Source organism: Malurus melanocephalus, unplaced genomic scaffold, assembly GCF_030028575.1.
Source record: "Malurus melanocephalus ecotype Western Australia unplaced genomic scaffold, MMel_1.1 scaffold_299, whole genome shotgun sequence".
NCBI classification, from domain to species: Eukaryota; Metazoa; Chordata; class Aves; order Passeriformes; family Maluridae; genus Malurus; species Malurus melanocephalus.
The window spans coordinates 115663-139435 of record NW_026623531.1 but is presented as its reverse complement, the minus strand read 5'-3'; the positions used below and the strand labels follow the sequence as shown (position 1 = coordinate 139435).

Sequence of the window (23773 nt, the reverse complement as noted above, 5' to 3'; positions counted from 1 at the left end):
AAAAATACAGTTGCATACTGAAAGAAGTTCAGGASATGCAACAGCATTTCATCAAAGATACACAAAGTAACAGACCACAGAAAGGTACAAATGATATAAGAAAAATTGATAAAGATATATTTCAAAGAAGAGGGAAGAAACCACAGAGAAAGAGCTGCCAGAAAATATCACACAGGTTACASTTGCAGCTTAGTGAAAAGCCTAATGCAGCATTACAGCAAAGCACAACCTGCAACAAGCAAGCAAAAGGGTCAAGTACCAACACGCACAGTGGGCACATAGGAAACACATATAACTGGGTACTTTTATGACCTATTTCATTCACTTTATATTAATGATATCTTTCTAATCACTTTATGTTTGTATCCAGGCAACAAGACACCATGCATGTAAGAGATCAGGATACTAKTAATATATATTTAAGCTGGGACAGATGACAATTTTTTAGAGGCAGTGAAGAATTCCAGGCCTTGTTTCCCCACCAACTGGAAAAACACCCCCCACAAATCCAAAACCCATCCCACTCATCACCAGATTATATGCTCTGCTGCAATASAGCAGCAAACTACTCCCATCATGCAAATTATCATGTGATAAGCAACCAGTTCTATTTCTACCACGTGATACAATTACTTGCAGAGGATAGAAAAGTATCAGTAAGAGTAAGCAGGAAATGGGTAATTGAGACGATTCATAAACTCCTCAACTYGCTCTCCAGCACATCTGCAGAGTGCTGAGAAAAGGAGGAGGACCATAGGCCAGATGAACTTTGTTGCTGCCATGAACCTGGATTTGCTGTCCAGCCTTCTCACCTTTAAGTGAAATACTGCAGTTCTGGTCCTCATCTTGGATCTCTCACAGAGCCTTCCGACTTGCAACATCAGAAGGATTTACAGAAGACTSCTCCCAGTAAAGACAGGTAATGTATGCAAACAGTTAAAGGCGATGGGATTTTCTGGCTCAGGGCAGAAAGAGTAGCACACTGACCTCTGCTAAATACAGTATCCTTCCCCTCTATCCAAAAGAAATGCCTGCATGCTATTAATATCACAAGATGAAACTCAGCTGTATAAATAAACCCCCTCGTTTCAGCTAAGTCTTCATCATCTCTCTGGCATCCACCACTGTCTCTTCACAACAAAACTCTCAAAGGACCTGCAGTGAAGGGTTTTTTTTTTTTGCTCAAGTACATGAGACAGAAATGCAAGTCTGGTTTTATTATGTCCTCTTGGCATCTTAACATTTATGAACAATTAGGTTGGAATCAAGGGAAAAACCACATCAAAATCCAAACTTCTCTAAGAAGTACTCAATTAAGTATTTACAAGTCAGCATGGTTTAAAATGGAAACGCATTGTCTGGAAGTCAAGGGGACCATGAATGCTCTTTCACGAGACACTCTGACATATACTGGGATGACCTCAAGAACATCTCTTATCTTTCCCACATTAAAAAAATAYCTCCTTAAATGACCTTGCTAGGTAGCTCACTTTGAGAATTAAAAAATAAATACACTGTAAATCCTCCTATTATTATTACTGCTGTTACTATGGGGGCTGGAACTGTCGTCACCAAACAGGCAGGACATAATTTAATTTTCTTCAAATATTTATTATGTGACAACATAGCCATCTGTYTAACATTCACTATATTTAGTTTCTGTCTTAAAAAACAGAAGGAAAGAAAATACCAGCTTCTGATTTTCACGTCCACATATCCTTTCCAGCCACATATGCACTAATACATGGCCAATATCCTTTCAACTGTAATATCCAAGAAATTGCAGGAAAGCAAACAGAATTTCAGCTGGATGAAAACAATTCCAATCACAAATCTATTCTTCAAGATACAAAAAAAAAGAGAATCCTTAGTTTTAGCAGCATAAATTTTGCCTTCAGCAYTGAGAAGGTAAAACAGGATATGAAGGAAAATAGCGGGACAATGCAACATAGATGGCAATAAAGCACTGTGCACAATGATCAGATGCTAACAGAGGACAGATATAAAAATATCACATAWTACACAAAGTAGTAACTTTTCAATAGCATTAGTTTCTCTCCAGTGGATTATAATAAAAAACATCATTCTTAAGTAACAGCTGTTACACAAAGGTGCCTTTGGCATCTAAATGTATTCTATTTGGACCCTTTTATGAATAGGCTTCTCTTCTCCCCATCTGCACCATGTACTTGCATCAGCCTGTATCTGACAATCTTTTAACATGTCAAACCCCTGGGACTTTGAAATAATAAAATTCAAGGAAGCAGCAAAGTATCTAATCAACTCACCCTGAGTGAATTTTTAAATGAGGAAAACTAAAAACCAGAAAACRGTAGTTAAATTGCACTCATCCCATTTTATTCTTTCCCATTCTCTCCCCTACTATTCCAAGCCTGAGATCACAAACCATTCCCAACACACCTCAGGCCCTGGCAGCARCATCCCATACCATGCCAGTCTTGGTCCACCACTGCATTTCCAATAGACCGAGCTCAGCCCTAGCTGGGAGTAAACCTTAATTTTCTAGGGCTATTTATAAATTGTGATATCACATCRGGTCAGTCATGGCTGTCTGAAAAGCCAGTATCAGACACCACAATAAAAAAGGGTAATAAAGCCCAGGCCAAAAAACTCCAGTATAGAGGCGAAAAAGCATAAGCCAGACACACAAATGCAAAGACATGCCCAAAATTATGCTTGTATTGTTTTAAACAGTTTCTTTTAAGATCTGCTGACAAGTCTTCCTGTTTTTACACAACCAAAAGATAACATGCTATAACAGTGATACACCGGTATCATTATTTACTGGCACTGGACGATTGAATGGATAGCAAACAGTAACTCCCTAACACACTATCAGTAATTTGACCTTCAACTACACATGTGACCTTCTGATCACGAACAGAAGTTTCCAAATACATGAAGCAAATGAATTTTTAAAAATTGTGACTAACAGAACCWAAAAGGATCTGAATATTACCTTTTTGCCCCCCAAAATCCGAAAGAGAAGCTAACCATTTAAGACAGGTAGCAATGGCTTCATAAACACTTTTGTGTTTGTGACCAGCACAGAAACTGCCACTTACAAATCACACTCCTGTGGAGCAAGGTTTAGAACTGGCACAGAATGTAACCTCTCTTCAGTTTYTCAACAGGGACAAAGGCTTAGACAAACACAGCAGCACATAGACTTCTGTCCAAAATGAGCTAACACTGGACTTGGTTTAAACTGAACGTGATTTGACAATAAGTTGAAGATGTGTCAYTGCCTGATGCATCCAAATAACAACTAGATCTACTCTATGTTACAATTCTTGACTGTACCACAAAACAAGGAGGGGAAAAAACTCCCAAATTACATTTTCCCTCAATCCTGTCAAAACTCTGCATTTATTTTAACATTTATCTGCAATGCAGAATGCATTTCTACTGACTRTTTTATCAACAGTGTAATAATCTGAACTTCACGCCTTGTTTTTTATTGGATATTTGTAATTTCTTTGTGATCTGACACGAATTAGCGCTATTTAAAATACTTCMAAATTATACAGGACCTAAGAAACTCATTCTGAATTTGGCCTAAAACTCATTTACATCAGTTCCTACCATCTGTCCAGTTCCAGGTATTTCAAAGACTAGGAGAAGAAAGGGTTGAAGCCAGATTTACAAAACAGAAGTAAGGAAAAGTAGTCCTTTTTACTGTGGTTTACACTTATGGATACCTCGAGGTCAAGGAAGCTGTCTAGGAGACCTTAAAAGGTTGGTTTTCATTTGCAGGATTTGTTTATATAACTGACCATAAATATCAGATTACTTTTGACCCTACACATTTTTAACCTCAATGATGTACTGTAGCAATAAGCTCCATACACTAATTTGTGGACTAAGTGAAATATATTTCCTTCGGCCAGAAGTGGATTTATTACTTTCCAGTGTCGTTGACAGTTCCCCTTTCTGATGATAGCAAGGCATCTCTATCTAAAGGACCACTTACAAAAATCATTAATATCCCTTTTACAAGATTTTTTTCACAGAGAAACAATTTCACAAATAGAAATGACTCTGCAGCACAGTAATTCATCAAGAAGCTGCAATCAGTATGAAAGATAATGACATGCACTGCACATTCTCCACCTGAGATTATGTTTCTGAACAGCAAGATTACCCTTCATGTGCCCTTGCAGCAAGGCTCAAAGGGCAGAGCCCAGAGCACCTTCCTCACAGCTCAACAGCCATGCCTAGGAACAGAAGGGCCAGCAATACCATCATCATGAGGAATGATGATAAATACAAAGTTTCCTCAGCATGTCAGCACTACTGTGGTATACCAGAAAGATTCATGCCTCCCTTGGTGGTGGGAATGGCTGTATGAATTAGCCATTGACAGGAATGCTGATCTTCTGAACTTGCCTTTATCTGTGATTCCTACCTGTAGGATGTGAAGTTTGAAGCAACTGGTGTTCTCATGATGCCATTTTACAGAAATCCAAGGTGGCACATAGAAAAAACAGCCAAACAATATGTAAAAATTACTGAAAGAGATTACTGAAAGAGATTACTCAACTAATTGACAGAATATTGAAAGAAATGCAATGAACAACACATTTGAGATTCCCATACAGTAATCTGGTCTTTTTATYCACCAAAATTGTTAGAGCAGGCTGAGTAAAGCATTTCCTTATACTTCACTGCCATGAACTGGATCTTCTGTCCTGATCTGGCCAGAACTACTCAGAGCAGCACAAGCCAAACCCCATCAGTGTGTGCTAGCTAGTTTCCCTCCATCATCTGAAAACCTGGATAGGAACTGTGTAACCCTTTCCCCAATTAAAAAGCCTCACATAGCCAGTAATTCATCTCTTGAAATTAATGGTGTCCCTGAAATAGATTAAATATCTTGCCATCCATCTTCAAAGGTACTCTTACTTGATTTCAGCTTTTCTTGTATTGACAATTGGAAAACATGGATGGATATYTAAGTACTGCTAAAAAGATGTAATATTATCTCCCTGATGTTAGCCATCAGGGCTCTATTTCAGTCAAATAATCATTCCATTTATTAGAAGAACAATTCCACATAATTCAAAAGTTTTAAAAATATTAAAGGCTGCCTCTCATAGGCATARTGATGAGATCACCACTAATTCTGAAACGACAAAAGCTTATGCAATGGTTTCAAGCCATTTGATGCTGGCAATAACCAAGTAGAGATGACACTGCTTTTCAGACACACAGAAAAAGGTCTTCTGGCACTTTAGATAGAGGTTATGAGAAAGAATGTTCAGTCTGGATAACCCAGAGACATTCAAAGTGTTCATACAACCAAATGTCAGTGAAACAGTATTTTTCAAGACTTTGGGCATGTTTATCTAACTATAAGAAGTTAAATATGATAGATATTCACTGTGCTTCTGCTGCCAAGTGAAGATGACCCACTTGCTCGACTCTGTTCCCTCTCTGAAGCAGCAGACAGACACTACATCTACTGCTACCCCTTTCACRGCACATGTGCTTCCAGTCAATCTGTGACACCATTCAGAGACACCTACTTGGGAAACTGTCATTTTAGCAAGTCTTGTGAAAAAACAAACAATATGGGATCTACCCACAAGCACTGAAAGGACAAAGACCTGTTCTGCAGATAAGCTACTGCTCTCCTGTTTGTGTCTTTCCATCATGGGAAACTCAGTTTAACTATTCCCAGAGTAATTTGTCCTTTACAGAATTCACCCAGTTTTACCTTTGATAAATRTATAAAAACAATTCCTTGCAAATTAAGGGGTCAAGGAGTAGGGTCACAGTAGATACAATGGGCACCTTCTCCCAATGTATGTTATGCAGATGAAATAAAAGGCAAGAGCACTTCACAAGAAGTCCTTAAGCAAATGTCATTTTTCATTTGATCCCAAATAATTACTTCTAGCACAGACAAACTACCTAGAGCTTCAAAACAGCTGAATTCAGCACTGGGGGTAAAACAAAAAGGTCAGTCAGAAATCAAGAYCCCCTTTTAAAAATATTTTTTWAAATACTTTTCTGCATTTGTTTTCCCTCTTTTGCCYAAGTTTCTCTTCCAATCCTCAACACCGTGCACAGGAAGTTTGTCCTTTAATACAGAAAAAYGTATGCAGTGACTTTTTAATTTTGAGCACTGCTGAAGAGGTAGAGGAAGGTGACTGACTTGCTGTTTGTTTTTTTTAAATACATCAGCAAACACTGTGACTGTCTCCCATCCCTGCTTTCTGCTCCAGGAGACCCAATGGCCAGTCCACCACCAGCCCTCCTTCCATCCYTAAGGGCAGGTGGCTCATAAACAGCCCTGCAGAGCCCTCAGAAATGAAGCCCACACCAGCCACGGGCAGCAGGCAGTGACAGCCAACGCTTGCTGCATCCCATACTTACATTGTTCAGTCTGTATGCTGACTACTCCAAATAAAGAATTTCAGTCAAGCTACCAAAGAGGCAGACACCTCAAAATTTGCATGCAGGTGGTCAGCAGCAGTGTTATAACAAGGTGGCCATGTAACAGTGCAGAGGCAAAGCAGTTTTTGTTTTAACACAGTGATCAACTTACGGTTAACTTCTTTGGTCTCTTCAATATGAAGACATGGATTTTAAGTAGGTAATATGGAAAAATGGCTCTGCTTTAGTTTCAGTACCTAGTGACCCACTGATCACACAGATATTCTTGTTCAGAGCTGCTTAAGAATGAAGTACCAGACCACAGGACTGCTCAGCTACAYCAAGTGCAAAACAACTGGGACTAATGTAACAAAAGATATTCCGCTCTACAGAAAACACAGCAACTGCACTAAGCCCCCAAATTTAAATACCTMCATACATAAATAATAAGTGAAGTCATTCTCCTGGAAAATACCATGGAATTCTYGATGTAGAAAACAACAATAAAGTGGTAGTCTTTTCCCCGCAAAAACAGCGTAACTAATGAAATGACTTTCTGAAAATAGGCCACTGGGATGAAAAGGGAGCCATACCTCTCTCAACTACTGCTTYAGTCTTGAGTCTAAAAGGATTCACTCAGAGTGACTTGTTTTGTCTAAAGATTTTTGCATGTTACTTATTATGTTAGAATATTTTTCCAAGTTGCCTACTTCTTCACAGGCAACACAAACTCAAGGTGSTCAGTTATTTGGGCAGCTAGGAAATGGAGATGGATTAGGAAAGGGATCCAATCATCATTGATCCTACCATCTGTGGAACCTGTTCTCTCACAGGGGATTCCTGCCTATCACCTTGCTCTGAGTTCCACAGCCTAAAGAAACCACTTGTGCCATTGCACATTATTCTTGCAAGCTTCTTTTCCTAARGAAACAGGATAGAAAAAGAGGCTGACTTGATAAAATAAAAGAAAATACCCCATCTGGACAAGATGACTGCAAAAGGAAATTGCTGACTCATAGCTCTATATTAAACTGCTTCACAGCATCACCCAGCCTCAACCTCTCCACTTCCTTTTTCCCTAAAAAAAAATAGGGAAAATTATATTTTATTTTTCTCCCCATTTGCTAGCAAAGCCTCACTATTATTTAGGCCAAAACACTAATGCTATTGTCACAGAAGACCAAAAGACAAAATACAGGAAGTAATTGACAGTACAACTTTTTTTTTCCCCAAGTCTTTATTCCCCAAAGATGGGGGGAAAGTCCTAGCAAGCCTAGCCCCCCAAGATCGAGTATTTCAAAGCTGCAAACTGCACATACCACTCTTAAATATCAGCAAGAAGTAATACATAAACAATGCTTACTCACATTGTTTGGTTTCAAAAGGTCAATTAACACCAGCAGATACAAAATAACCTGTAGCATGCCTTCTTCCTTACAGTAATTACAATAAAACATGTATAGATGGTAGAATTAACAGAACAAGCTTTGAAAAATTAAATTTTTCCACTCTATTTTTATGATTTGTGCAAGTTAGAACTTGCTTTATTAAAGAGGGACATAACAAAGTTGCTCAAACAAAATTAATTCTGATGTGTTCTATGAGTGTTTGTCCTCACAATCTTCTGAACGTGGTGGTGTACATCCATACACACGCCTCCATGTGTGTCTCTCTTCCCACCCACAATTCCAAAGTTAAAGCAAAATCCTAAATTACAAACTCCACTAYACAAGCATCCCATTGGTATCACATGGGCTGACCAATCATCTGATAAGCCACAGGAGCATCTCAAGCTAAGTATGAATTATAGCAGCTATAGGTTGTTGTTCTCAGGGTGGAAGAACTACAGAACTGAAGCAGCATTGCCAAAAGGTTTTAGGGATCTGACAGCAAGGTCTTCAGAGTCAGAAACCTAGATTCCATCCTAGGCACAAGAAGATACTACAAAGCTTTGTATCTACTTCTACAGTCTGTACCTTAGCTATCTTCCTTTCTCCTCTAAACCCATCTTTGCAACCTAACCTGTTACCATCTAACCTTCTCATGTTCCTCAGGACACATTTGCCTGTCCTTGCTGGTCATCTGTCAATTCCCAGTCTAACCTTTCTCTTTTGGCAACACAAGCTGACAGAAGCAGCAGCCCTCTCATGCAGTATTTTCCATTTCATTAGCACCCAGAAACCCAATAGCACCTCAGCACATGCACCAYTTCTATGAACCCCATTAATTTCCTCAAATCAGACTGAGATTAGCTCCCTTGGTTGGAGCRTGGCACTAATAACAAGGCTGTGATCCCCMCACAGGYCATTCACTTAGGAGTTGGATATGCTGATCTTTGTGGGTCCCTTCCAACTCAGAGTMTTTTATGGTTCTGYGATCTTTTTTCAAYAGTCATRGCTYCCACAGCCTAGAAGCTTCAGCTGCCATCTCCTTTAACCATCAGTCTGTACTCTGGCCTGCTCCAGCTCACAACCCTGGCATGTCCCAGCACAGGAGCTCCCTGCTCTCCCCTCTATACAGAACCTGCAGGGTCCAGGCACGGGACAGCTCCTCAGTTCTGGTGTGGCTCCAATGCTGATCATATCCAACAGGCATGGATCAGCAATCCAGGGACATCAGGGTCAGCCCCAGGTTCACACATGCTCAGTGCTGGTGGCATTTTCAGCATTTCTAACCAGTCCTACAAAATCTTAAGCATGCTAAAGATACGGCTGATCCCTTAACAATTGTATCTCTCAGTTAATTCTCATGGGAACACAAAACAGTATTCTATGTGGAACGTCAATATCAGTAACCACATATTACATATATTTGGTATATAGTCATCTTTTTGATAGTCAAAACCACAGTAACAGACATTGACATTCACTATAGTTTAAATTCACTATCTCTATTTTTTAAAAAAGGCCCCAGCCCTTCCTTATAAAGATTCTCTAGAGCAAAGACAAACCTGCTACACTGCTCATTCAAGTTACCACTTCCCATAAACCTTTGTTCTACCTACTGAAAAAAAAAAAAAAAACCAAACTAAAAAAGACTACATTTTCCCTGGAAAGGGAATTGAGGAATGATGGTTAAAAATTAAAACTACAATAAAAAAATGATGCAGACATTGCACTTATTAGTCCTGAAAAAAGATGCTTCCACCACCTTCTGATGAAAATTTACCAATGTGATAAAGTGATGAAGCTGACTCGCTCTCTTTACAGATGCTTTAAATACCACCACCTTTTGTTGAAAAGTAAGCTGGAAGTTTTCCATGGCAAAGGTAATGTGTGTTATAAAAATGTTGTATGAAAACATACAGTGTGGTTTAATAAAGGCTTATCGTTACTTGTTGGAAAGATGAAATAAAACAAAGCAAGGTACAAAATCCAAAGAGAATCTCGCTTTCTCTTTTTCCAATTTGCATACCTGTGTCAGAAGAGTCTTTGGATAAAGCCAGTGGGCAACCAGCACAAGTTATTTAATTGTGATGAGCAACATGATGTGGTGTGATAACAACAGCTCAGAAGGCTGGGAAATAGAACTTGGTGAAAATCAATAGAAGCTGTTAAGAGAGGAATCTTCACAGCTCTACAGACATCACAGATCTCTCTATGCAATGAACTTTTCCTGAGATAAGGCTTCTCTTTGAAAGAAGTAAGCCCCACTGTGCAAAGCACAACCCATGCAAAGTCACACAACAAACAGCTCTTCTACCCAGAAATAAAATGCTTTAGAAAAGCCAGCTTTTCACCGGAACTGACTTTTGGGTCTCTTTCTGACAACTGACAACTTTCTCCAAAGCAAAACAGCAGAATGTTGGATATTTATAAACTACTTCAAATCTCATTGTAAAAGGAAAAAAATTACACTTGACTCTAAACAGTGCAATGGGGAAGCACTCTTGCAGAAACTGCCACGTCAGATTTCACAACTGGGTGGCAACTGGTTTGTAATCTCTGGCACGGGGCCTTCCAGTCCCAGCATCATCATTCAGATAAACAGCAGCTGGCACACAAAGATCAGAAATGTCAATAGTGATTAAAATTACATTCCAACGTCAAAATTTTAAAACCATATGAAATTTTCAGACTGTTGGACCTTGGGGGTGGAAAAAAAAGGAAAGCTGGCTTTCCAAAAAGGTTTCTGATCTCCTGGAGAACACAAATTGGTAATGCTGTGAAAGCCAACATCACAGCAAGAATCAAGGCCTCCTATTGTAAGTGCTCTCAACCTCACCACACACAGCCCTCCCTTTTCTTACAAACCATCTGAGTGCAAACACTCAGGAAGAACAGGGCTTACCTCAAATTCTTAACAGGTTGACACACTTCACTGGAGCTAGAAGCAGGACAATATGGTAGAGGTAATCTTAGGACTGCCTGGCTCTTGGAAGGGCCAGGGGGCTCTGATGAATGCGTTTATTGCTGTAATCTTGAGCCAAATGCCTAAGGGTGACTGCTATTTCAAATCCTCTAAAGCCTGCAAAAACAGATAATCCATTGTTTAAAGATTTTAACTAAAAAAGACCAAGGTTGCAAAGCCTCAGGCAGAAAGAACAATGAAACACTAGACAGAACACTTTGCATTAGTTTGCTGCCCACATACTGCTGTGCTTTGCACACTATACATGAAACAGCAGCAACTGGACCTTTATACTGAGAAAGATCTTTTATTGAAGAAGGGAAAAACCRGGGATTCCTCTGCCCAGACTTATAGCTTCCTGCTCCCAGATGTACTATACACCAAAGGTTTTAAGCCCTAGCAGTGATTAGTTATGCCCAATACGAGCTACATTAAATAGGCAGAGAACTTTTAAAGCCCTTGGCACTGCCAATGAGGCCCCTTTAATAAAAGGCCTCAGGCTGAATACCTAATATCATAGCCCTCAGAAATTCTGTCAGTGGTCATGTACAACCTCTTGCAGCTAGTACATTTAAAGCATAACTGTGCTGTGCTAACAGTATAATGGCAATGCTGACCTCGTGCAAGGAGCTTGCCAAGCCAAAAAAATGCATTGCATGACTTGCTTCCCAAGAGAGAGAACATATCTGAGCAACTGTAACAGGGGAAAAAGTATTGCACTCACTGCTCTCAAATACTACTTCCTACAATTTGTCATTTCCAAACCAAATAAAAATTAACCAACATTTTTAAGGATTTTTGTATGACATTTTCTCACCATTTAAGATAATCTTGAGTGGCAGTGATAGACAAAGAACCTTGTGCACCAATATTACCAACTCAAAATTTGATTCAGATCAGTATTAATCAAAACTCATTTCTACTTTTTCTTGTATTCCACACTGATTTCTGCAGTCTCAGTGAAGTCAACCTTACAAGCAGAAAAAAAGGAATAAGAAGTCTCCTCACATTCACAGGATGGATTTCACTGCAGTAGCCAGCTTGTTCCCATAATTTTACATGAAAAAGCCCCACTCCACATTTCTTCCTGCATCTCCTTCCTTTTCCTTCAAGACCTATGGAGTCAAATCAGATAGAATTTTCTAAAAAGTATTACCTAAGGATAATTAATTTTAGTAAATTTAAATTTTAAGACTTGAGTGTTGTATTCTAATATCTGTGCATACAAGGTCATTCCCATTTCATCTGGCTGAGAGCTCCCTCATGTTATTCTGGATATCACGAAAGTCTGGGTATTTGCACTCAAAAACTTGATTCACAGCTTCCCCAGGTCTGTCAGCAGTTTCACAGTGCCACAAGACACCTGYGGTAAAAGGTCATGACTGCCAAGGAGGATGGAACTGCACCCAGCCCCAGGAAAAGTTACAACATCCCAACAGAGAGCTGGTAGCAGAGACTTCATAACATCAGTGCGACAGAGTTACACGCACAGGAGAAGTTTGAGAGCACTGCTCMTTTTATTTTCAAACTTGGTGCTCCCAGTCCCATCCTGGTAGATCAAGCATGAGGTTTCTAAATCACTAATGCATGAAGGCCAAACAACATTTGTTTCCCTACCTAATGATTTCTCCAGATAATGTCTAATGACAGGGAAAACCAGAATCTTCCATTTGTGGTTTACACTCTACAGCTGAATGAAGACATATTTGGCTGTATTTTTGTTAAAAAGTGCTCAGTATAAGACAAAAGCRTTTACAGACATACCCTTCAAGAACAGCCCTGTTTCCACTGCAGACACTGGATCAGTTTCCACTGCCTTCTCTCAGCACTGCCTGTAGCTGATCTTCACCCTTGCACAGGATGTATTTCAGGAAGATGTAATTGCAGGAAGGGGAAGGGGCCTGAGCTCTCACAACMATTTCAGTCCTCAAAGATCTGTCCAGAATAGTATCATGGGACAGACTGTCTGTGGAAGGGTGCTAGGAAAAACTGTTGAGGAAAACACAGAAACACTGCTTTTGTTTACTCTGGGTTGTTTTGTTTTTGTTGTGTTTTTTTAACAAGATATAGAAAAAACGAAACCAAGAACCATTCCACAGAAACATAACTAGTTTTCTGACATAAAGTGTCATGTCTTTCTGGTAAATTGCACCGGAGCATAAAGATCATGCAGTACTGTTTATCAGAGAAGCCGGGAAGTCTTRGAGTAGATGTAAAAAAAAATATACAGAACCTGTATGACCTGTGACCTGGGTAGGTCTGTACCTTGATTAAAGTTACTTTGCTCTTCCCCTGAACCCACTTTCATCAGAAACTACTGCTGTAATTATTTCTTCAATCTTTTCCCCTTATAAGAAATCAGCAATATAAAAATTAACCCRGTATCAAATTAGAAGTGGAAGAGAACAGGAAGCAGTGAAGGACTGCAGCTACTGGCTCTCAGTCTGCTGGGCATGCAGCTTAGCTCTTATCACGCTGCTTGTTTCCAGCATTGTTTCAGAGCTTCTCACAACCACTGTTAGTTAAGGCTAACCTAGATCTAAAAACTTTGCAGGACTGATGCAGAGAGAAGTAGCATGAGAGGCCTATTCAGCTTATACCATGTGAAACTACTTAGGTGACCATCTGGCATGTCTTCAGGTGGTCACTCCTCCCTCCAAAGACAGCTGCCCTGGCATGCCATCAACTCATCCTATCCTCAAGGCACTCTGTGGAGTGCCAGTATAAGAGCATTTGAGCCYGATTGGGTTTCTTATTGATAGGTAACATTTTCCTTTTTGGAAAAGGATAACACAGCAAGAAAGGAGGTTTGTTTTGTTCTGTTATTTTAATTTCCACATCAGTTTCCTGATCCTCCTTGCTGAGTTCTTGTGCCAAAACTGAGAAGAGTTACTATAGGATTGGATTGCTTTTCTCAGTGGTAGTATCAGTTTAAATGCAAACCAAGAGGAATGTGTACAAAGGGCATCTTCACCCTGTTTTCATTTAGAAAAAGGAAAATACTAGGAGTAACATAAAAATAATTATACCATAGCTCTACAACATGCAAGAGAGTTAACAACCTCAGAGAAACATTATGTTCAACACCAACTGCAATTATGACAATCCCTGAACACCAGTTTGCTCTTAACCTGCCCACAGACACAAAAAGCAAGACCAAAAAGAACTTTTGAGCTTTGCTTGCTACCACAGGCACTGTGGCATCGCGTGTGGTTGGTGAGGAATTTGTATAAGTAATGCTGAGAAAGGCAAACATCAATATTTTGTTTGMGGCCAAGCAAGTTTTCCTGCAGAAAGCTTTGTGTTTATATGTTTATGTGGATTGGGCCATGGAAACACACCCTGTTCCATGCAGTTACAGGATACTAAAATATAGATGTGAACACATGATAGCAGCATGTTTTCATGCTAGCCTTGACTCAGGAAAGCAGGCTCATTCACATCAGGCTTTGATACAAGCAATCACATCAGAAAAAGGAACATAAAGGAAGGATATGGATGGAAGTCTTCAGACAAAACTAAATCAGGAGACAGTGACAGATCTCTGGTTATGAGGAAGATGATTATGACTCAGCCATAAGTAAAGCACATGCATTTTGAGCTTCAATATTACTGAGTGAATCCAGAACATTTAATTAAAAATAAAAACAATGAAATTACAAGCAACAAATTAAAATACATTCTTTGGGGGGGGGGGGGGGGGGGGGGGGGGGGGTGAGGGGGAATACAAAACGGGGGTCAGTGGAAAGCCTGATGTTTCAGAAGTATTCTGAACGATAGATCAGACATGGAGACCAACAATTTATGCCAGGCTTCTATGCTGAAATGAATCTGCCTCTTCACAGCTGTTGGATTGGGCCAGGATCCCACTTTATCCCACTGAAAAAGCAGGTTTAACACTGCAATAGCTCATATCGCTCTCCTCAAAGTGGATTCACACAGCTGATGAAACAGCGAGCTGCAGCAGCCCTTTTGCACAGACATTCTGTGCTGATCAATGCAATGTCTACACTGGTTTATGTCTGCTCTTTTCAATACCTCTGCAGCCCTCAGTAACTGGAAGGACAAGCAGTTTTCAACAGTAAGGTGATGATGATTTCAGTTCTGTAACTCCACTGCTAAGACAAAGGATGCCACTTCAAAGACATTACTATACCTGAAACAGAGCTACACACAGGCGATGTCCACAAAGAAACAAAAATAAGATAGGTTCATGAAGGATTCAAGAGGATGATTTTATGGGGTCAGGCAAAACACCAAACTTTTCTCAACTGAAAATTTCTGCCTCTAATTAGACTGCACAAGAGCTCCCAGTCTTGCTGTGCTCCTTGCTCATCTTGGGCCATTAAATATTAAGAGGTATTCAACTTGTTGTGAAATTACATTATTCATCTCAGTCAGGGATCTACATGCAATATGCCACTGTCTGGGCCACTCCAGACCTGAACTCGCCATTTATTCAAAGTTGAGCTTCCAGCAGTGCAAACCCCAGACTGTGCAGGAGAGAAGCCCGCCTTTTTAAAGAAAAAAAAAAAATCATAGGCCACTATCTGATATTTTGACATTCTTCTTGCTTACAGAGTCAACTACAATCTCTGCAGCTAGATTTTGAATGGAACAAAGAGCCACCCACGATTTGGTCTGACTTCTCTGGGACAGGCATGGCTGCCCAGGACCACAGTAAGGTCCTGGTGGCCACTTACAATGAAACCCCGGCTGTTGAAYAACTTAACCACAGGGGCAAGGGCAAAGACAATCGACAGYGGCAGAACAAGCTGTAACAGMACCTGCAAACACTTTCAGAATAAASTGTGAGTGGCACAGAATCACTACATCAGCATGAGCTTAAAAAGAAAAATGTACAGAATAATGTCCTAATCAGAGAAAGGTAGTTAAGATCAGAAGAGATAAATTTAAGTAACTCAATTACTAGTGAAGCTATTAAAAATGTAATACTGAAAAGCAGTCCAGGATTAGGAGTTAGTGTCTCTCTGGGAAGTGTTCAACTTACCTACTGCTCAGATACTTATCCTGTGATGTTTTCTACTATGTTTCTGGAATGACATCCTCAGTTTTCAATATATTCAGTGGAAAAACAAAAAATAACTACCAGCAAGTGATTCACCTCAACAAATGCGGACATCTACCTTAAGGCAGATTTAGAAATGAATAGTGCTCTAACTTAACATAAAGAAAATTTAGAGTGCCTGGCTCAGATGTGGACACTTCAGCTGTATTTACATATTGTATCTTCACATATAATCAGATGAGTTCAACTCTAATCATCCAAGAGAAGCCAGAACTGACTGTTTTAAAAGCCCTTTCTGAAAATTTCCCATTCACTSTAAAGCACTGGTAAGGGCTAGAAAGCTAATGCAAAGTCATTCAGTAAGAGGTTCTTAAGACAGAAATAGACATTTGTAAATGTTCTGTGGTTCTTCTAACCTTTCTGAAGTAAATCTCAAGTTTCTCTGCTTTTCTAAATTGAGCTCTACGACTTGCAGTGTAGCACAGCTAAGGCCTATCATTCTACTTTTTCCTTTGAGGAATTAATACCAATATGATTGAAAATGTAAGAGTTAAGATCAGTTGAAGAGCTCTAAAAATCCACATGCAAGCTCTGATTTTACTTCAGAAGTACTGCCAAGCAAATTAGCATTAATTAGAGACAAGCTTAAAGACCAATAAAATATTAGGCTAATGCAATCTAGTGGAACCGTAAAACTACACACAATCAAAGGAAAACAAGTTGCTCTGTCACATCATCTAATGGTCCTAACACAGGAGCCTCCCAACAAGAACCACTCAGAGGAAGGTAATATTCTTGAAGAGCTCCTAATGCAGAATTGAAGGATGCAGAAGACTGGAGAAACAAAGAGTGTTGGGTGCTGGGGTTGTATGCTTTCAAAGAGACCGACCAGATGGCAGGCCAGAACTGCAAAAAGAGATTAAGAAGGGATAAAATTGTCATTTTGCTGTCCTTCTTTCCTCCTTCCCTCTTGCATCAGTTATGCCAACTCAGTTCCCAATCTAACAACYGAACACAGAGGAAAAAAACATATATCAATAAATAAATGCAGCAGTGACCCCTGACTCTAGAGAGGACTACGTCTTGTTGGTGTGTCGTCTAACATATTTATGACCTACTCTCTCCCCCACGGTGGAAACCCTGAGGAAGCAATCTGCAAACCTCCTCTTACGAGCTACTGTGCTGGGATGAGAAGGCAGGAGAGGAGGAGACAGACTCTGCTGTCTCTTGCTTTACAGACAATGCTCTGGACTATCTTTACTAATGGAGATATTTCTAAAGGGGAGAAAAAAAGATTTCAGAATAATGTACTGCAGTGTTGGGAGAAGAGATCAGGCTACTGCAGTACAAGTGTATTACACCAAACTCTAGGCTATGCTCCCTCATTTTCATTTCACACTCAAAATACGTGGCAAAATGCTCTGGATGGTAAGTGCACTGTGAGACACCCAGMGCACAGGGACCAGCACTAGGACCTGCACAAGTCCTGCACACCCAGCAAAGGAAATAATGTATCACTCCTTTTCAACCTCCTTTGATTCAGAGGGAAAAGCGTGAACATCGGTATCTGACTGCTATTAGTTCTAATAGATAACTTCATAATTTGTATTTATTGACAAATATTAAACTCGCCTAATAGAACGGAAGAAGGCACGATTACAGGCTAAGTTAAGGCAGTAACATTTCAGCCTGAGAGAAGCTGCARGCACTGTTGATATTCCATGGCTGCAACTTCCAGCAGGAAGTACAGCTGYGGTTACACGTAGCTACAAACACACTTGGAAGAGACAGGTATATCCAAACACCTTCTTGGTCTTACTAGTACATAAGCAAGTGCTGCATGAAGCTGTCCTTTATTATTTTTGCTATTCATTTTACTTGACAAATTTAAAAGCAGGCTGAGTCTATCGAAAGAGAGAGCCTGTGCCGATGGCTCTCCCTGTCTGAAGAGTTTGGGCAGCTTTAAAAACAAGCGAACAGCAAATCCCACTTCTRTGAAAACAGATCTTGTGACACTGCCCAGCAAAAGCCACAAATGTTTTGAGACAGCCCAAACTGCACTTACAATCTTATCAAAACCCTCACATTTGCTGCTAAATCAGTTAGCTTACTAAAAATATTAGAGCAGGCAAGAACTTGATGGAGGATATCATTCTGGRGCAAAAGATTAATTAATCACTCATATCTACAGAGTAACACTGTGTTTTTAACAGAGCACATTTGGATTGAGTCTAGTGATCAATATCATTTCCTTTCAGGGTATAAAACAGCAACTGCCAGAGGCCAAAGACTTTCAAATATTGCTATACAGAAAGAACAGGTAGGGATCTCATCCTACACTCCAGTAAACCTTCAACCAGTGGTGATTTAAGACACAACTGTGCTCCACAGCTCTACAGGAGATTCCTGCTTCCAGAGCAGGATCAGCAAAGCAAAAGGTGTGCCTGTACCTTGACTGCTGCACCACATAGCCTGGCAATTCCAGCGGCTGAAGCAGAGACACACAGTCTCTTCTGATTTTGCTGTAGTGGGAAAATCACCTCTCTAGGGTGATTTTATTATTTTATTTTTTGACTACAGCACAAAAAAATGAAAAACAAACCCCAGACTTAGAGACTTTCGAGCTCATGTCAGAACACCCAGAGATCAGGCAGGAGCCTCACCAGCGCACGGTGCCTGCAGACTGTGCTGGTGCAGGCCAGAGGTGAAGCGACTCAGTGCAGGCATAATGAAATGCAGAGCTTCACCTCTTTGCATTATGTTCAATTAACTAAAGCAACTGCATTCAGCAAAGTCACAGGGAATTTTCTAAAGACRGTTAATGTTGCTTTGGGCCTTCTAAAAATACACTCCCAATACTAGCCTTCCACCACTCCTGTGCTGCTCAAAGCCTGTCATCAGACAATAGCAGCAACTTGGATATATTTGCCAAGATTGCAAAGACACATAGAAAGGAAAAAAAAAATGAACTCGAAGACCCCTGCATCAGAAAAGCAACAATAAGGCTAGAGAAGCAGGGAGAGCAAACAAGAGCATTCACCCCAATTATCTCCAGAATCCAGGACAGACCCAGCACTCATGCCCAGTGCCGCCACCACCGACTGCCTGTGTGCTGCTGCAGCATCACTGCCTTACACCCACAAACTCCAATGCAGCTGCCTGTTGAGCTGGAAATTTGATACAYTGCAAAGGTTGCTGACAGCCAGAGGCTGCTCCCTTGTCTATAAAATATCCTGTAATAAATTACATTACAGATTGGGGAAAAGGATTCGGAAGAGTGAGAATTAAAACACAACCTTATGAGAGCTAAATGAGACCAATTAAAGGAGATTTGCTACAAGTGCTGAGGGATTTTGACCTGAGCTGTAATCAGGGATAGATATGCATTCCTTTAAAAGAGGAAAATGAGCAAGAGATCATGTGTAAACAACTCTGCCAATTAAAATGAAATGGATTATCTTATCTGTGCAGCTCTGCTCAGAGAATCACCGAAAATTCCAGATATACCACAGAGAGGTCTGAGACAGTCATTCAATCCTCTGAAACAAGGCTCAGTGATGGGGAGATAGGCTGTGGTTCAGGGTACATCGAAATCTCAGCTGCATGTGGTTTTGGTTTTTTTTTTCTTTAAATGAACAAATTTTAAATGTAAGCGCAAAACTAAGCTCAGACTATTTTTACCAGGTCCCTACATGAATTCTGRTGCAGATCAGACTGTAGGTTAGGCACCACAACAGTAAAACATGCCTTATGCAATATCCATGCAGCAGAATCACACCATCACTGCACTAGCAGATACTGCTGGGAGACACACAGCTTGCCGGGGCACACACTATGTCCTGATAAACAATCACACATATTAAGACATACCTTAAAACACTGACTTTCAATTTTTCAGTATCACAATCCCATTTTGYCTCCACATTGGCCCCACTCTCCATTGTGACACCCAGTCTGAGAACCCATACCCACAAGCAAAAGTCATTTCTATAACTGGAGCAAAAAAATTGACATGGCCAGATATACCACTACTCCTTGCTCTCAGCTCATTTTGACATCTTTTTTTGAAAATTCCAGTTCTTCATAGTTCATATATATATGAAAAAAAACAGCTTTTCAGAGGCTGAAGAAATATTGATACAGAGGAAGAAAAGACCCATTAGGAAACCATGTTCAAGAAGCAACAAGGAAAACAGCACCATGTGCTTAGGAAAGAAGAAGAACTAAAAGAGAAGAACAAACAAAAAAAGGAATTTGGGATAAGGAAGAAAAATTGAAGAAGAAAGGAGCAAGCAGACATGATAAKAACTGTAAAAGATATATTCTTGTTCACAGCTGCTGACAACAAAGTTTTTAGACCATTTTATGCCGGTTGCCAGATTTAAGCACAAAGATTATCCACTGTTTCAAAACTGGTCTACTGGAGCTGGGCACGTTTTGGAACCAACAATCTCAGCCCACCACAATCACTTCTGTGCAGCGTGAAGTACAAACTAAAACACTTTTCYATGTCCATTCTATCAGCGATCAGTGATCTCAGTGCCATGAAAACAGCTGCACTGAGCAGCCCAATACAGAAACTCTGCACAAACCCACTGTGGATGGAGGGCCTCAGGTGTCTCTGTGCAGCACCTCTACAAGGCTCAGCCCTGGGATCCCTGTGYGGGTGCAGAGCCAGCTCAAACGGGCTTCTAATTTTTTCTGGCTCTTCRGATATTTCTGTACATGATGAGCCCCTCCATACTGCTATCCTCCAAAATTTCCCAGCCCGATTACCACAGATAATTGACTGCACATAACTGACAAATTCATCAAAAGTTTCTAGTTYACCTCTGCTACAAGGGGCAAAGTTACACTTCCTAACGAGAAATGCACATCTAATTAAACAACTCTGACTGCTTCTTTGGCAAGACTGGCCACAAAGAATCCCAGTGTGGAGCAGGGTATAACTTGTGGCTGGATTCAGATGTGTGACATTTGCGCACTTCTAATTTGGGCAACACAGTTTATTCACTCTTGCATAAGCAAACACGGATGTCTCGTGCTTTTATTTATCACTTTACCTTTGCAAAAATGTTTTAACAACTAAAATATGATGGGAAATACTACCGGAACGGTTCCTCGCGGTCCCTCAGCTTTCCCTATGTAATTTTTGTTGCCTACATACTATCACAACTGTATCCGCGGTTGGCCTGCTCCGAGCACAGCCCCCCGACAGCAGCGGGTGCAACACGGGCAGTGCAGCCGTAGCCTCACCACGGGGACWGGAGCATCCCCCGCCCCGGTGCACGCCGACTACTTTGGCGCCGGTCCCCCCGTACCGAGCAACCTCGCCTCCCGCAACCCGATGCCGTGGGGTAAACAAAGCCGCAGCTCGGCCGGGAGCGCAGCTCCGACCCAGGACCCCGCTCCCCGCCGGCGGCCGGAGCGCAGGGGGTGAGAGGGGCGGCAGGAGCTACTCCAGCCGCGATGGGGCAGGAGCTGCCGCCCGCGGCCGCATGTCGGGGGCTCGGCGCCCGCCAAAAGCAGCCGGGCAGGGCTGCGAAACCTTCGGCCCCGGGCACGGCCGGCAAGGAACACCGTGCTGGGGCACGGGCCCCGCGGAGTGGGCTCCCAGCGGGGCCCCCCGGCCGCACAGGTGGCTCCGGGCGGGGGGCAGCGCCCTCCACACCGCCTGCCCCGGCTCGGCCCCCCCGCTGCCCGTCGCAGACCGGCCCCCAGCCGTGACCATCGCCCCCGACCGGCACAACTTCCCCCGGCCCCGCCGGCCCCGCTCGCTCTGCCCCACCGCCCTCGGCGCCGGACCGGGCCGGGCCGCCAGCACCGCGCTGCCCTCCTCCTCCTCCTCCTCCTCACCTGCCGCAGGGAGGCCCCACCGGGCGGGCAGGGCACGGCTCCCCGAGGGAGAGCGGACGGGCGTCCCCCGGCGCCGCTCGCAGCGCTCAGGCCGGTCGCGGCCCGCCGGCTCCGGGGCGCTGCGCGTCCGTCCGGCCGCTGGGGGAGCCGCCGCCGCCGCGCCGCCCGGCCGCCATCTTCCGCGGGAGGGAGGGAGGAGGGAGCGTGGGAGGGGCGCGGGGCCCCGCCCGCCGGCAGCGCGCACGGAGGGATCGGGCCGGGGTCCCGCAGCCCCGCACCMCGGCCGGGACACCGCGCCCCGCACGGCAGCGGGGCCCGAGGATTCTCCGTGGTCGCAGCAAGCGGGGACCGGCGGTGATGTCGCGGCCCGGGGCTGCCCGGCACGGTSTCGGCCGCCGCGCTCCCGGCAGCGCGGAAGGCGTGGGATGCCCGGGAAAGCAGTAGGTAGGGATTGACACTGCTGTGACATCGCCGGCAGCAGCCTCCCGAGAAACACAAACAAGCACGGTGCAATTTGCTACTTTAGAAAGGTGGAAAAAATTGTAGTAGGAAGCCAGAATGGGATGTAAAGCCACATCACAGAAACATTTATTCCCAGTGGAGGCTGAAGGAGTGGACAGTAGTCTGAGAGYTATACAGAATTGGTTTTGGAGAAATAACCTACTGTGCTGCACAGAAGCGAACACTTGGGACAGGTTAGCACGACTGGGACCTGGAGCAGTCAAAAGCAATGACAGAACAGAGCAAGCAAAGGCAAAGCTGGTACTTGGGGAATAAGGCCTCATGTTGGCAAACTGCTGCTTCCCATCCTCCTGTCAGAGGATTGCTGGCATCCAGTGAATAATTCTCAGAAAACCCTCAAAAAGGCACCACAAGATGTAGATTTGCTTTACATTAACCTGCTCCTATACTGAAAAGTTTAAAAAGCTTGAAAAGTCATGACTTTCAGACACATTTACAGAGAGCTTTTCATCCTCAGCTAATCAGTTTGCACCTGAAGCCCTGACCATGCTTCTGCAAGCCTGTTAAACCCAGGTTAGCAGGTGAATCAAATAACTGAAGAAAAGCAGACAAAGCTGTGAGCAATCGTATCTTAATGTGCTTCAAAAGCTGGTTCTGCCCCTGGCTGACAGCCCCCCCCACCTCAGCAGARGTTGATGAGGCAGCTGCTCCCACCACCTGCAGTTGCATCGCACAGGTCGGTGCTGCCAAAATACCCAGCAGCACATATTTTAACACGTGATTGCATTTCTGTTGAGTTAATCCAAACACGTGCCACAGTGCTCACATTAAATTAGTATCATCTCCAGGCCTGCAGCCATCCCAAAGCTAGCATGGCAGCAACAGGTGATGCCCAGTCTACCACAGACCTTGCACTTTCCAAAACAGCTRAGCAAATCTGAGCCAACAGAGGGAATATGTGGCAGCTCAGCACTTYGTCGTGTGCTTCTAGCATTTATTATCCAATACTAGAATCTGTGAAACAGGATTTACCATTTCAAAGTACGATTTTATATACTGGTAAAAAAATTACTATTTTTTGGTAGTTCTCACTTCTTTCTCAGTCCAACCTATCTCAGTTACACTAAGGGAAGGGAATCAGTGACAGGAAGGTATGTTGTACACTATAGTTTGCTATATATRCACAAGACTATCAGCTTAAAGCTCCATTCAAATGTGCCATAGAAGAAAGGACCCCAAAATATGCCCAGTCKCTCCAAACCCCTCCTCCCCCCTCAAACCACCAGCATGGAATTCACCTGCCTTTCTTCGCATTTCACCACAAAACAACTCTCCATCCCACTGTCCTCACTGCYTTTCTAGCTATCTCATATGTAATGTCCTTTACTCACTTGCAAGACACCTTCAACTCCACGTTGCATCTCTGTTCTCTTCCCCACACCATCTTCCTCACACTCCAAACCACTCAGAGTATTCAATTTTATGACTCCACTTTCCAKGTTATCATATTGCTCTGTGCCTACCTCACTTAGCATGTGCTATCCCTGGTAACATTGCACTTCTCTGAAGCAATTTCTCATTCTTAAGGTTACATAAACCATCTTTCCCTGGATATTCTATTTAATGGCTCAGSACTGTTTCTTCCAAAAGGGGAAGTCAAAGTAAAAGATTGAA

The 23773-nt window shown here is 42.3% G+C and overlaps 1 protein-coding gene across 3 annotated transcripts in view; it reads right to left on the bottom strand.

Annotated features, from left to right (window-relative positions):
- Nucleotides 1-21764, bottom strand: part of NDST2 (N-deacetylase and N-sulfotransferase 2) — a 124865-nt gene extending 103101 nt beyond the window's left edge. For 2 of the 3 annotated variants that reach the window (XM_057377062.1, XM_057377059.1), the window contains exon 1: nt 21638-21764. The gene's annotated coding sequence lies outside the window, so the exon portion shown is untranslated. Of the gene's footprint in view, nt 1-10692; nt 10870-21637 lie in introns of all 3 variants that reach the window. The other variant, XM_057377060.1, reaches the window with a different exon arrangement.
- Nucleotides 21765-23773: the final 2009 nt, after the last annotated feature.